A 10,972-nucleotide genomic window follows, 5' to 3' on the forward strand; every position below is an offset into this window, starting at 1 on the left:
AGATTTAAAAAAAAATGCATAATTATAGGGTACTAGTTGAAGAGTAGCTTTATTTTAAGAGCCTTCCATTATTGTAGTTTGTTTGCAAAGTGCTGTAGCTAAGGTATTTCAAGAGTGGTAGGATATTGGGAAGAACAGAATTTGCTGGAAAATGGTAGGTGTCCATGTAGGTTGTTCAAGATCATAGACAAAAAACCGTGTGAAGAGCTGACCATGGAATTAAATCAAGGTATGAATGATGGTCTTTCCCAGACCACAATCCAAAGTATCCCCTCTCCATATAAGCCACCAAAATGGGCACCCAGTCAAAATACATAGCTAATAAGTATTTTGTCACTGATTAGGCATAATCATAGACAACTTCATCTACAGTTTGCATCTGAGAGATGTCATTGCACCATTGAAGATGGAAAAAAAAGTTGCCATTTTAGATGAATCTCATCTCCAGCTATCTCGTCTTCATGAAAACATATGAAGGGAAATCACCTTGATGTCATGTTGCAGCAGAAAAAGGTGGGATACAATAGCATTATGGAGGAGGGGAGGGTCTTGGGAATCTCTTGGAGCCATGACACCTGTAGGCCATCTATGAATGATGCAAAGTATATCCATTCTGGCTAATTAGATACACCCCTGTTCGGTGTTCAAGCGGTATGATCCTGCTGGAACACATATCATCTGGGAAGCCAGTCACCACACACACAGGTGTATCTGATCAACCAGAATGGATAGGTACTTTTTTGTCATTCATAGATGTATTAGGGCTCTAATATATTCACAGGAAGACATTTCCTTCCCCTCCTCCCACTTTCCCCACAATGCTACTACATCCTGCCTATTTCTGCTTGGCTATGACATCGATGTATTTTCATTAAGCTGGTATTGCTCAAGAGTGACTTGCTGAACAACAGTGACTTAGGGTTGTAATACTTCCTACAACATTCAGAGATCTTATAACGTTGCATACTGCATAGCAGCAACTCTAGCACCAAGAGGGAGAGACTATGAACTACTATGACAGTTATATTTTTAACAGGCTGTAATAATGGTTTTGCAGAAGAGACGTCACATTTCAATAATTTGTCATACTTATATGTGCAGAACACATTGGTTCGCTAAAACGAGTATTTTTAAATACCCTTTAGAATGAGAAGTTTATATACACATAAAATTATATCACTAAAAGTTTATGGTAATATTTACATGAATTAAATTTTAGCATATAACACAGCAATAAAACATTTAATATCAATTTAATTTAGCACAGTAATTATGGTATTACAGCTATTGGTGTGCAAGTATTATCAAACCTGGTGCAAAACTTGTTCTAGGTAACTAAGAATGCTGCTGGTCAGTAATCGTCAAGAGTGATTGACAGTTTACTGAATTGTTTTTCTCTATTGACGTGATTGGACACGTTATTTTAGGTTGTACCTGATTGAATTTTATATGAGGTTTTTCGGGAAACTCGCATTGCACGGGAGTTAACACAGTTTGAAACCAACTGTCTCTGCCTCTATGGAAAATGCACGAGGTCTGATGGCTGTGGAGGCCCATCCACTATGACGACCAGTGGTGGATGTATGGTATTTTATTAGGTTACTATGTAACAAAATTGCTGCTATTTCACGCGTTTTTCCAGGGCTTGGTTTTGCTGGCAGTCTTTTGTGGCTGCAGGATTCTCTTTTCGGGTAGACCATTGATTGGGTCTATGGGACATCTACACAGACTCGAGGACCTGTGCTCTTAAACAGTGATTTTGCACCTTGTTTTCTCGGTATGAGGGGTTGATGCTGATACCTTGGTAGAGTCACTGAACAGGACTAGCCATAAATATACTGAAAAAGATCCCAAAAAATTTGAACTTAATTTATACTCTATGTTGGGAATGACGACAATGCTCCAGCAGTTGAGAGGTGGGACTTGGTGATCTCTGCCCCCTCACACTTCATGGAGGTCCGTGTGCACAATAAGCGCAAAAACCACAGCCTCTGAACCACCAAAAGAGGATGGAATGGAAGAAGATTCCTTTTCGGACTCCTCTTCCATTAGAGAAAAGATACCTCCAATTATACTGTGTAATAAACAAAGGTATCTCTAAGGGCTACCATGTCCAATCTACAAATCTCATAACGCAAAAAATCACTGACGGCATCAAGATTCAGCACACCACAGTGATGGACTACCGAAAACTCGCAGAAATGTATGCCTGAGGCAGTGTCTGTAGTATCATACAGACACTGCCTCAGGCATACATTTCTGCGAGTTTTCGGTAGTCCATCACTGGTGTGCTGAATCTTGATGCCGTCAGTGATTTTTTGCGTAGTTATGAGATTTGTAGATTGGACATGGTAGCCCTTAGAGATACCTTTGTTTACCACACAGTATAATCGGAGGTATCAGGACCTACCACTCATCAAGGTCAGCAGAATGACCAAAAAAGACAAGACTCCGATGCCACTAGTATTAGTTGAGATCAATCAAGCTTACAAACATATATGACCTGACATCCATCCGTGGACTGAAAATCAGCTCAGAACCCATAAGGAAAAGGACTTCAAGAGGTCAGTGCCACAGATGTCAAAAATTTGGCCATGCCCAGAAAATGTGTAAGGCTGAGTTTAAATGTCTGAAATGTGGGGACAGCCACCCAACCAATATCTGTACAAAGCCGAAAACCACCCCTGCTAAATGTGCGAACTGCGGTGGCCCACACACAGCTAACTACAAGAAATGCATTCCAAATGCCATCTTGGGCATCAGAGAGCTTGTCGTCATTGACTTAAATGCCAAGCATCTCGCCTGGAACAGTCAAACTACGAATAGGAACTACTTACTTGCTAACTATACAGAATCCAACAACGTGATTGTGGCAGGTCTCATTGAACCTACCCATCATAATACGTATGGCACTGCTGATGTCTTGGACATAGTCATACTGCAGAATGTGAGACTCCAGTACAGTTTAACGACACTAAATGATCTTTCATTGGATTACAATCCAATACTGCTACGGTTGGGAAACCAAGAAACTGTCCACCCCCCCTCCCACACACACTCATTCATATCATTGGGAAGGTTGACCAAAGTACTTTCGAAATATATTGGTCCTGTTCACCTTATAAAATCCAAAGATGAAATTGAAACAGCTGTTAAAGACCTGACCCAACAAATTAACACAGCTTTTACAGCACTCACTACTTCACAACTGCCCCGAGGCCCAACCACCTCCCAGAAGATAACATGAACCTCATCAAGGAGAAAAATAAGTCCAGAAAAAGGTTTCACAATTCCCATGCACCACAAGACAAACGAATCTTGAATAGGCTCAATTCTGCAGTGAGAGATGCCCTTAAAGCATAGAAGTCAACTTTGGGATGAAAGATTGACTTCTATCTCTCCTGACAATCACTCCATTTGAAATTAATCAGAAAGATCAAAAAATTTCTTCCACCTCTCCAAACAGATCTAGGCCTTATTCACACTGATGCAGATAAAGCCGAAACAATAACAGAAAACTTAGACAAGCAATGTAAACCCTCATATGAACATCTAGACTTCAATCACATCTACAAGATCCATCGACTTGTCAGTTGTTCATTAAAATATTCTGTAACCTGCTCCAATCAAATTGCACCCACATCACCAGCAGAAATATATGATATATAATCAAGAAATTAAAAAAAAAGGCTCCTGGACGTGATGGCATCACCAACAATGTGATAAAGCTGCTATTATCGTATTGCTATTGTACATCTGACCAACATAATTCCATCCTCCGTTTCAAACATTTCCTTTCCTGTTGGAAGGTGGTGGATATAATTCCAATCCATAAGACCGGAAAAGACCCGCACCTGCCTCAAAGTTGTCGGCCAATCAGCTTCATCTCAAATTGACAAGAAGGGTAAAATAGCAGAGAAAGTTATTCTTACTAGACTCCAAGCCTCCGTACACAAGTTAAACATTCTTCCTAAAGAGCAGTTTAGGTTCTGTCAACTCCATAGTACCACAAGAGATATATAGACTAGTCAAATGCATCTTAATTGGCATCAATGCACTGGGGCTGTTTTCCTTGACAGCCAGTGCATTTGATAAAATTTTACATTTCGGATTACTGCATAAACTGATCTCAACTGGAATACCATTGGAAATGGTTCACCTAATTAAATAATACATTTTTGACAGGCTCATGCAAATAAAGATCAATGGTGTGGTTTGGGCACAAATGTATCTTGGCTGGAGTCCCACAAGGATCCTTACTAGCACCGATTCTGTTTTCCATGCATATATACATTTGTGATATCCCACACAATCCATTGTCATTTATCATGGCCCTCTATGCGTACAGCAATATTAGCCAGATCTCTAGAGCGGCATGTTACCATTAAAAAAACTACAAGAAAACCTATTACTGATTGAAAAATGGTTCTCCGTATGGAGACTGCAGGTGATTCCCCAGAAAAGCATAGTCATGCTATTCACCAGAAGATCGATGCTTCCTAAAGGAGCATTTTCCTATTTAACACAAAAATCCCATGGCAAACAGAAGTCAAATTACTGGCAGAAGGCTAACTTTCAGCTGCCATATCAAGGCTCTGTGTAAAGGCATCAAAAGCCATTGCTCAACGCTATCCTCTAATCAACAGGAATAGTAGACTAAACACTGGAATCAAACTACTTATCTACAAACTGATGGGTCGTCCTATACTCACGCTACTCCGGATTGGAGCCATACCGCTGATACTAATATTCTCAAGTTATGAGTGCAAAATAAATGTCTACGAATGATCCTAAACGCTCCATGGTTCATGAGAAATGTGCAACTCCATCGAGACACAGATGTCCCCTATATTTACACTTTTCTGCAAACTATAGCAAAGTTCTTTTCAAAAGCATCTGTACACCCCAACAAATTGATTCAACTAGCTGGAAATTACGAAACAACGGATTATTTCAAACATAAAAGACCAAAAGCCATCTTAAACTACAATTCTGATTAATATTCAAGCCCACTCAGGGCAAGCAATTGGCTCAAATTTTTTCACTCACTGTTTCCATATATCAGATAGCGGGGAGTATGAAAAGCATTTTGCTTCACCCTTTATGTTAGAAATGTTAATCGTCAATAGTGTTGATCACATTGGGAAAAACAAAGGATTTTTCGGAGTTCAATAAAGGGCTAATTGTGGGTGCCCTTCTAGCTTCAGCTACGATTTTGAAAACAGGTGACTAGTTTCTCCAAAGATGAGATATTCCCGAGTGTTTACTCAATCGAAAAATAACTCACTTCGCTTTTCTAAGAGGCATAACTGGAGACAAGACAGAGAGTAACGACATCGCTGTCGTCTGAGAAGGCTTGTATGGAAAAACAGAATTTCCTGTGTGCAGATTGACAGAAGCATTTAATGAAGGCTGCTCTTTACCCATATCTCATTGAACTATATGCAAGGAATAGAGGATCGGTAATGGTAGTCGCGTGCATATATCTATACAGAAACCACTGATTCCTGTGAAGAACTGGGAAGTTCATCTATAGTGGTGTCAGGAACATTGTGACTAGACACTGAAAGACGGAAAAAAAGTTACAACTGCCATCTTGATCAAGGTGCAATAATTGCACCTGTTAAAGTTGCACATTTGCATGGAGTCCCATGACGTAATGAACCTAGCTTGTCTTGTAAACACAACTCAAAGTTCCGGAGATGGTGTGGGGGCATGTTCTGTTGGTACAGAAAGGGTCCCTTGATATTGCAGGAAGGGCAGATGTCCAGAAGGTGATGATTGTTTCATGGACGACAATGCTATTGTCCATTGCGCAAGAATTGTTCAGTAGTGGATTGGCATGCATGACAGTGACTTCCACCATCGTCCATCAGCACACAAACCCAGGATCTGAATCTCATTAAGAATGTATCGGACATGTTAGAAAAACATTCGGAAGCAAAGTCCTCTTCTGATCAAATCTGAGTCAGTTAAAGGACTGTGTGATGAATGCCTGGTATGTTGTAGATGTAGATGCAATTCAACACCTTGTGCCAAACCGCATATAAGCTGTAATTCTGGCTAAAGGAGTTCCTGCACGGTATTAAATAAATGTTTCTAATTCAGCGGCCATCTGTATATACATATAGATAATGAAGAACGTATGCGTTCTTCTACACCTGATTTTACATCATCCTTTTGTATTGCTTTAAGTTTTAATTGCTGACATAACTTTGTATTCAAGTTGTAAGTCAGTAGTTAGAAACTAATGCAGCACAGAAGGATATCTCGATATACAATCAGGTGTGCGATGTATGCCATTTCCATTGTTATTCATTGTATAATACAGGTCACATTATGAAAGAAAGTGGTATGAAACCAGATCAAAATTGATTATGACTACTGATAGTGTATGTACTGGATTTTCATTTAATATTTAAAGCACATAAAGCACATAGAAGTCAACTTTGGGAAGAAAGATTGACTTCTATCTCTCCTGACAATCACTCCATTTGGAACACAATCTCCAAAAGTTAGATAGGGTTAAAACGGTTTCACCTATTCACTATTAGCGAACAAAAGGTGTTAGCTGATTTTTTTGCAAAAATTTGCTATCTTTTCCCTTATGTACATAACGGAATAGCTGATCTGAGACAATTTTCCTCTTACATTTGCAATAATTTAACCATGAAATTTGTATAAGCATACTCTCATCATATAGAGTAGAGAAAGTGTAACAATTAATGCAATCAGATATGGTAGGGTGGTCAGAATACATTGAATATTTCCTGTCTCGTCTTGTCTTTAGCAACTCCTGTCTACATCCGACTCCGATGCTATTAGAGTAGTCGAGGGAGAGGGATCTTTATTTTCTTACCTTAATCTCTTTTTGTACAGACAGAAAGAGCTCATAGTTAGGGTGAAAACAGTACTAGGGGTAGAGGCCCCTCTGTGTGTGGCCTGGTACAGTCTGGGGTTGGTTCTGCACAAGCTAGGAGAAGGTGCACTCTGAGAAAACTGGTCCTCAGGTTGTGGATTGAGCAAAGGGCTGGCATATACTTCTTTTTTTTTAAAAAAAAAAAACAACCTCACTGCTATGTATCCCCAAAAGAGAAATGGAAGGGAACAGAAATCTGAGAAACAAAACTGGCTATGAACATGGACTTTGACGTGTTCCAAATGAACATTTAACATACAGAATTTAACTGGAAATTTAGAAGTATGAAAGGGTTGCTAACAGAAACTGAAATTTAGTGGTTTATGAGTTTACTCAATACTTATGGAGTGGAAATGGTTATCACAGGAACATACTGTTTATGCTCTAACAGAGAATACATCGATACAGGTGAAGGGTCAGTATTTTGAACATCTGAGTGAATTAATGGAGACGTAAAGATAACGATAGCTTTTCGTCCTGGGATACTTGAATAGTAGAACTGCTCAAAGGATTGTTATGTAACAGTTGATCTTTTGCTGATAATGTAGAAAATTATAATGTTAAAAGATTGGGCGCATTGTGTGAGACATAGAAATGCCGGTTCATGAATTCATACTTCCAGCATAAAGATATCCACAGATTTACTTGGGTTCAGCATAGCATACTCGAGTTTTGCAATCTGTTATCGACCATATGATTAAAAAACTACAGAGATGCTGCATTGTAAGGGACGTGCGTGTATTGAGAGGTGCAGAATATGGCACAGACACTACTTATTACTTGCACCAATAATTGTTTCTGGAAGAAGTAAAAGGAGAAATGAGCAGGATGGTGACATCAGGCTAGATGAACAACGATATATGGCCAGTCTTCTTCAAAACGAATTTTGGAGGATTGTATCAAAGTAAGATGAGAGTTTGAATGTATGTGAGGACTGGAGCGCTAATGAAATCTTTAATCATATTGAAGAGTTCATGAGGCAGCTAAGGAAGCACTTGGTTTTGAAAGGAATTTGAATCACCATAAGGTGAAATAGATGACAGCAGAAGTTTCCTTCTTAGCCTATCGCTGAGATAAAGGAAGCATATAAGTTTGGCTTAGTCTGGAAGACGAGGATCAAGAAAAATATCAAGTTATTGAGAAGAATGTGGAAAAAATGTACAGAAATATAAGGGAGATGTTGGAACAGAGTTTGTTCTGAGATTAACCACTCATTAAGATAATACCTCAGCTCAAGCAAGGAGGATCATTAGGCACATTTGAACATCATATGTTTGATGACAGAGAATAGGGAGGAATATATTTAGAAGAAGAGAGGTGGTGATTTGAGGATACAGGAACTAGTGAATCTGTTTTTAGAAGATGAGGTGCGAGATGCCTTGATAAAATTTTAACTGCAAGGTTAGAGAAGAGCATTGCATCTGTAACTCGAAGGGTTATTATTATCCTTTTTCTCATTCTTAGTATCCTTTTTGTGTGTCAGATGAACAGGTAGCCTACTGCTGGCAAATTTGACAGAAAAAATAATTGCCAAAGGGCACGGCAGGAAACATTGGATTTTTGTGAACCTTGAAAAGGCTTATGATTCAGTTTCCATTAGCAAACTGTGATCGATGGGGAAGATTAATGTGATTAAGTCAATCACCACTGTTTAAGATAATATCTATATAGAAGGTGCAGAGCAACTGCTAAGTGTGACGGACTGGTATCTCCTGAGTTTGTAACATCCATAGGTCTAAGACGAATACAGAACGACCGTAATTAAATTTTCCCTATTCAAAGTCTTATGTAGCCCGATATAACATCCGTCACCATATTTAGAGAGAACTAACCAAGACAGGATTCCACAGAAAAACTCCCGAAAACGTGGAATGGAAAGTGCTTCTAAATGCTCTTTGACTCCTAGAATCATAGACTGGATTCGAACCCATTTGTTTCCAACGTTGTCATTACTGACTGAACTATGGACTCTATAATTGCTGACCATTGCTTCTCTCTCTCTCTCTGAAGAGAGATGCAACATGAATCGAAATTATATACCTGCAGAATTCATTTCGACTCCGACAACGCAAAGTGACAGAGTACATGCTATTATAGTTTTAATGTCTCGAACAGTGTTTGTCTGGACACCTTATGATATGCATTTTAAAGATATATCACCTCCGTAGCTTTCGCGAGGACAATAAGTACCCTTGTAAGATTTTAGACGAAAGTAATTTAGTCTCGTCCGTAGAACGCAGCATTTGTTATAAAAAAATAATAATAATAAAGTAGCCGAAGAAAAACATATGCGGTTAAGATACAATATAATACATTGGCCTCATAGACTTAGTTCTTTCATTAGTGACACTTAGTTCTTTGTCTAACCAAACTAAACTTTTCTTTTTTTCTTTCTTTATTTTATTACCTTTTTTTCTTTCTTTTTTTATTACCTGAACGTATTTTCCCAGCAGTGATGAAGTTTCGAGGTAGCGACAACATAATTCTATGCTAGCTTCCCGTTGGATGCATTTCATTCCCTAGATTTCTGTTGCATTCATCAAGAAAATCTGTGTAAGGAAATGGAATAAAGAATTAAGTTCACCCAAATTGAATATATCGTTCAACAGCGAACTTTAAAAGGATGGTAGAGTAGAACATAATATCACCAACTTTCTATGAATTGATTTGTGGATATTCCACTTCCACGTTTGAAACAGAGTTTTTTTTTTTTTTTTGTCAAACAGATATACTGTATTTTGTTTATATCATCAAGTGTACCATGACTTTTAGTAAAGTAGAATGTTATCGAATTATCATGTAGCTTTGGAAGATTTTTATTGGGATGAGGTGTATGCGATGTTATGGCTATTTAAATAAATAAATAAATAAATGGCTATGGAGTTACATTAGCGAATAAATGAATGAACAAAATAAAATAATGAAACATAAATTTAAAAATAAGCAGACGCATAATTGATAAACTATTTATTAAAAAATTCACAATTCGTGTTTACAAGAGTTTCTGAAAAATACTAAAAAATAAAATAAATAAATAAAATCATTCTGACCATCCTAAGCTCGATTCATTCGGCCTTGTACCGCGCAGGTCTATCTATCTATCTATATCTCCCTTTTTTTTCTCTTTGGAAAAAAAATGCCAGGCAGCAAATTCCATCTCTGCTATCAGACTTCAAGATGACAGCATCACAGAAGATCCAAGAAAAATCACCTCTGAAATCCTACAATACTACAAGAATGCATACAGCACTGCAGGAACATCCCATCATGCCATTCACGAAATACTGAAAGAAACAAAAAAATCTCTGCAACGGATCGGAACCACTTAGAAAAGAAAATCACGCTCGATGAACTGAAAACCACATTCACATCCTTGCCAAAGAACAAATCTCCTGGTCTTGATGGTCTCACGTCAGAGTTTTTCCAAGTCTTCTGGAATCAACTCGGACCACTTCTCCTCGAAACACTGCAAGAAGCCTACATCAATGGCCTCCCACAATCCGTCACGACCTCAGTAGTACGATTGATACCAAAGAAGGGAGACCACACGGATATCCGAAACTGGCGTCCAGTCTCCCTAATTAATACCGACTGCAAAATAATTTCCAAAGTTATAGCAAACCGAATGAAGCCAACACTGCCTGAAGTTATTGGCCAACATCAAACGTACTCTGTCCCAGGAAGATCAATACACCATAACCTCCATTTAATAAGAGACCTCATCCACATCACAAACAGCCAACATGAAGACCTAGCTCTCGTCAGCCTTGATCAGGAGAAGGCTTTCGACAGGGTAGAGCACGAGTACCTTTACCAAGTTCTAAAGGCATTTGGCTATGGTCCTCTCATCATTGAAACAGTGCAATTGCTTTACAGAGATGCACACTTCTGTTTAAAAATCAACAACAGGCTCACTCACACTTTGTCATACTCTCGAGGGATCAAGCAAGGATGTCCCCTCTTCGGTCAATTATATACACTGGCCATAGAACCCTTCTTAAAAAGAATACACGACACCATCATCTCCAAACGAACCAGAATAATAGAACCACA

This window comes from Typopeltis vanoorti, chromosome 22, assembly GCF_054136105.1.
Source record: "Typopeltis vanoorti isolate ZY-2024b chromosome 22, IOZ_Tvanoo_1.0, whole genome shotgun sequence".
Taxonomy (NCBI): Eukaryota; Metazoa; Arthropoda; class Arachnida; order Uropygi; family Thelyphonidae; genus Typopeltis; species Typopeltis vanoorti.